The 5084-nt window shown below is 40.3% G+C and overlaps 1 pseudogene; it reads right to left on the reverse strand.

Moving 5' to 3' along the window:
- Window positions 1–689: 689 nt before the first annotated feature.
- On the reverse strand, window positions 690–1173 carry LOC114221137 (large ribosomal subunit protein eL21 pseudogene; annotated as a pseudogene).
- Between the last annotated feature and the right edge of the window lie 3911 nt (window positions 1174–5084).

Genomic DNA, 5084 nt, shown 5'->3' on the forward strand with positions numbered 1-5084 from the left:
ACAAATTTGGAAATGTTTAAGCAGTGGCATGTGGGCCTACCGTGTTCCTGCACTCCAGGCCCTATAGCTGTAAGCTGGGCCTGCACGCATACTCAGATCTCCCATGGGGACCAACCCTCTGGCTTGGTCACTAGGCTAAGGTGGTAACTACTAGCTCTCTCTACTGGGAACACACATTTTTCCCCCTGTATTTAGTTAGTAATCTATGGAGTGAGACCTTGCACATTGCTTTAGAATCCATTGATAACCTTTGCCAAATTAGTTATTAATTTGGGGACTAGAAAAAGATGATTTTTCCAATTCTATTTTTGCTTCTACATTTATTAGATGACATTCTTCTGTAACAAAGAGCTTTCCTTCCTTGATATCCTTTGCCCATTTTCATTTTCTTTTAATTAAAAAAATTTTTTGAAACTGCCCTTGTGGTCAGCATAGAAATGCACCTTTCCGATCTCCCATTGTGGGGAGTATAACTGACAAGCCCAGCTGCTGCCTTTTGGGTGTTTTTGTTTTATTTTAAGTAAACTCCATCTATACCCAATCTGGGGCTTGAACCCACGACTTGAGATCACGAGTTGTATGCTCTACCGACTGAGGGAGCCAGGCACCCTTTTATTATGATTTTTTTTATTACTTTTATTAGTTTTTCCTTTGTTTAAAGAGTCTTGAGGTCTTTTCTTTTTTAACACTTATCCTGCCATGAATTCATAGGGAATGGGTTCCAGCAGCTCAGGCTCCTTTCCATTGGTTCTCACAAAGTGTGCTTCTCTGGGTGGAGCAGGCTGGCACTTCCGTTGAACCCAAGTACCTCTCTCTTTGGCTTCCTTCTTTTTCTGATCATATTCCTTCCCGTACTTCAGGAAGCTATCTCAGCTCTTTGAGTGCTTAATATGCTCAATACTTACATTAATTCTCTTGGCAAGAATCCTGCCTTTAACTTGTTTGTTTACAACAATGCCAACAGCATGCTGGGTAACACCACAGACCCTTCCAGTGTTGCCATGGCAACATTTGTTGGGCCTTCCTTTTTGAACAGTGCCCATTACCTCCATGTCTACAATATCACCTTTCTTATAGATTTGCATGTATGTAGGTAAAGGAACAACTCCATGTTTTCTAAAAGGCAGAGAGAACATGGTGGGTACCTCCTCTCTTTCTCTTTGTATTGGTCATTTTGTCAAATTACTGGGAGATGGTGGTTCCAGCTGAAAGGAATTATTTTTATTAGTTTATTTTTATATCAGCTGTGCCTTGTGAAAGCAGTTCCAAAGTTACGCCAAAGTCATGCTTCCCAACGTTGATTCCAACTACTGCCTGGGCATGGCAAGGACACTGTTCCTGCAAGATGGTGACTCCTTGATGGGTGACCTTGGCTCCTCTATGGCCCAGCTGAAACTTTCTTACAACTGTACTGCAGTCCAAGCCTCTTCCTATTCACCCCTGCTTCCTCCCCCTTCTTCCCAGGTGCCAGACTGCATCATGGTCTCCTCCAGGCATCTCCCTAATACATTTTTTGCATGTTTAACCCCATCCTGGCTTCTTAGAGGACTGAGCTAATACAATCATAAAAACCAGAGTATATCAAACACATATATACACTTTATATAATAATAACGATGTGTGAATCTGCCACCCAAGCTATGAAATGGAAAATTACGTATACCCCTCCTTCCTCTCATTCACTTCAAAGTGAACCACTGTCCTAAATTTTATATAATCATTCCCTCCCTTTTTTGTTTAGTAACTGATAGATGTACTCCCAAGCAAGTCATGGTTAATTTTGTCCATTCTGGAATTTTATATAATGGAATTCTTTTTTTTTTAAAGATTTTATTTATTTATTCATGAGAGACAGAGGAGGAGAGAGAGAGAGGGAGAGAGAGAGGGAGAGAGAGAGAGAGAGAGAGAGAGAAGCAGAAGGAGAAGCAGGATCCCAAGGAGCAGGGAGCCCGATGTGGGACTCAATCCCAGGACCCTGGGATCATGACCTGAGCCGAAGGCAGACGCTTAACCATCTGAGCCACCCAGGCGCCCAATGGAATTATTTTCTTAAAGATTTACTTATTTTAGAGAGCGAGCATGCGCATGCACAAGGTGGGGAGGGAGAGGGAGAAAAGCAGTCCTCACTTAGCAGGGAGCCCCACATAGGGCTTGATCTCACAACCCTGAGATCATGACCTGATCAAGAGTCCAATGCTCAACCAACCAAGCCACCCAGGCACCCCTATAAATAGAATTCCAGTTCAGGTATTGTATGACTTATTACTTACTCAACACCACAGCCCATCAACACAACATTCAGATGTGTGCAACCATAGTTAAAGTCAATTGACTTCAATATTTGTGTGGTTTTGACTGTATATTCCTTTGTAGTAGTAAGTTATATATTCTGGACACTAATCTTTTGCTAATCATATGTATTGCAAATATCTTATCATTTGAGGCTTGACTTTTCACTCTCTTTGTGATATCTTTGATGAACAGAGGCAATCACAGCTATCTATCTTTTCCTCTATTGTGTTTTATTTAAGAGATTCTTCCCTATTTTAAGACCTTAAAAGATATTCCCCTGTATTGACTTTGAAAGGTTTCATTTTGCCTTTTACATTTTAATCTTTTATGTACCTGAAATTGACATTGATTTTTATTTTTATTTTTTTTGAAATTGATTTTTAACATGGCATGAAATAGAAATCCAATTTCATTTTTTTAATTGAAATATAATTTAGATTGGTAAAATTCACCTTTTACAGTTCTAAGAGTTTTGACAAATTCAATTGTGTAACCAACACCACTGTCAAGATATATAATTATTCTTTCACCTGCAGGAAGTCCCCTTTGAGCTCCTTTGTAATAAACCTCTTCCTCTGTTCTCACTTCCTAGAAACCACTGATCTGTTTGTTTTTTTTTTTTGTCCCTCAAGTTTTGCCTTTTCAATTAGGTCTTATCAATGGAATAATACAGTATATAGCATTTTGATTCTGGCTTCCTCCACTCTGTAAAATGCATTTGAGATTCATCCATGTTGTATGAATCAGTTGATTCTTTCTTTTTTTTAATTGCTGAGTCGTATTTCACTGAGTGGTTGTACCATAGTGTGTATCCCTTCATCCATTGAAAGATATTTGGGCTGTTTCCGGTTTTTGCTGATTCCCACCAACCCTATAGGAAGATTCCTGTTCTGCATCCTCACCAGCTTACCAACTTGATATTGTCTTTTAAAAAAGCCATTCTAATGTGTGTCTAGTGGTATCTCATTGTGGTTTTGATTTGTGTTTCCCTTAGGACTCCCGATGGTAAGCATCTTTTCATGTGTTTATTTTCTGTTTACATCTCTCTCTCTCTGTTTTTTTAGGGGAAGTAGGGGGAGAGGGAGAGGGAGAGAGAGCATCTTGAGCAGGTTCCACGCCCAGTGTGGAGCCCGACACGGGGCTCAGTCTCACAACCCTGAGATCATGACCTGAGCCAAAATCAAGAGTTGGACACTTAACCGACTGCGCCACCCAGGTGCCCCGGAATCTCTTCTTTGAGGAAATGTTTGCTGTTTAAAAATTGGGTTGCTTGTATTATTACAGGGTCATAACAGTTCTTTACATATTCTTAATTAGTCTTTTAGGAGATGGTGGTTTACAAATATTTTTTCCCAGTTTGTGGCTTGCATTTTCATTTTCTTAACCATCTTATTTGGTTACTTGGTCCAAATTTTATGAAGTCTATTGGATTATTTTTTTAAGGATCATGCTTTTTGCATCCTAAGAATTCTTTGCCTAATCTAAAGTCACAAAATTTTCTTTTGTAAGTTTTATAGTCTTAGCTTTTACTTTAGGTCTGTCATTATAGCTTAACTTTTTTTTCACACACTAAGAGGGCAACAAATTTTCTTTTAAAGATTTATTTATTTATTTGAGAGATAGAGAGTGGGAGACAGAAAGAGATCACAAGCAGCGGGGAGGAGTAGAGGGAGAAGCAGATTCCCCGCCGAGTAGGGAGCCCGATGTGGGACTCGATCCCAGGACCCCGGGCTTATGACCTGAGCTGAAGGCATATGCTTAACTGCCTGAGCCACCCAGGCGCCCCAAACAAATTATTTTTAACAATAAAATATCACCATTCTGAAATATCTCAGAAAGTTACATAGTTAACATTTCAGCTCCTTGATTCAAGCTTCTTCAATGATGACTAAAGAGAATGTTGGTATTTTCTCTCACTTACTATCATGACCTTTTTTTTTTTTTGAAGTAAGCATTACCCCCAACGTGGGGCTTGAACTCATGACCCTGAGATCGAGAGTCAGATGCTCTACCCACTGAGCCGGCCAGGCGCCCCTGAACCTTATTTTTTAACCAGGATGTATGCTAAGGTCCAAATCAAACAATCTACCCTTTAGCCAATTTCCTTGGCACATGCAAACTATCAGATAGGATATTTCCAAGTGCAGAGAAAATCTTGATTCTAAACATAAAAACACTTGATGTTATTAAGTTGAAAATATGCATCTCAAAAATGACTAAAAAGACAGACTTGCTTTACTTTTTAAATTTCAGTGGAAATATTATTTTAGCTAAATCCTTTTTCTTAAAATTGCTGTTTACTCAATGAATGCATTTGAAAAATAAACCCCCAGGAGAGGTATTTCATGATCAGACTCATTCTGATACAGGCTCAGGAAGAAGCTTTTGTCTTTAGCAATGTCTACCTGCTGGTCTGTCGATGGCAAGGCCAGCCAGCATGGCAGGGGACCACACGCAAGCCTTCCCTCTTCCTACCACCCCCACCTCCTGTCTTTTGAAGACAATTCTCTGTTGACATGTACACACACGTGCACATGTGTCTGTCCACATGTGTGCCTGAAGCCACATGATGGAAACTAGAAGTCTCTTCCTCTTTATGCCTGTGGGGAGCCAGCCCTTTGATGGGTGATCATGGTTGAAGAGGCTGCTATCTAAAGGCCTCCTGCTGATTAGGATACCGCCTCTTGGTCTAGCATTGGCCCAGAGCCTTCGTCTACAAACAGCACTGCTAATGCTGTACCTCTGGTCAGCCTTTCCTGGCAAGTGTCTTCAAAGTATAGTGTGACTTCCAG

The sequence above is a fragment of the Eumetopias jubatus genome, unplaced genomic scaffold, assembly GCF_037043125.1.
Source record: "Eumetopias jubatus isolate StellerSeaLion01/CBP00866 unplaced genomic scaffold, mEumJub1_p1.0 scaffold_14, whole genome shotgun sequence".
NCBI classification, from domain to species: domain Eukaryota; kingdom Metazoa; phylum Chordata; class Mammalia; order Carnivora; family Otariidae; genus Eumetopias; species Eumetopias jubatus.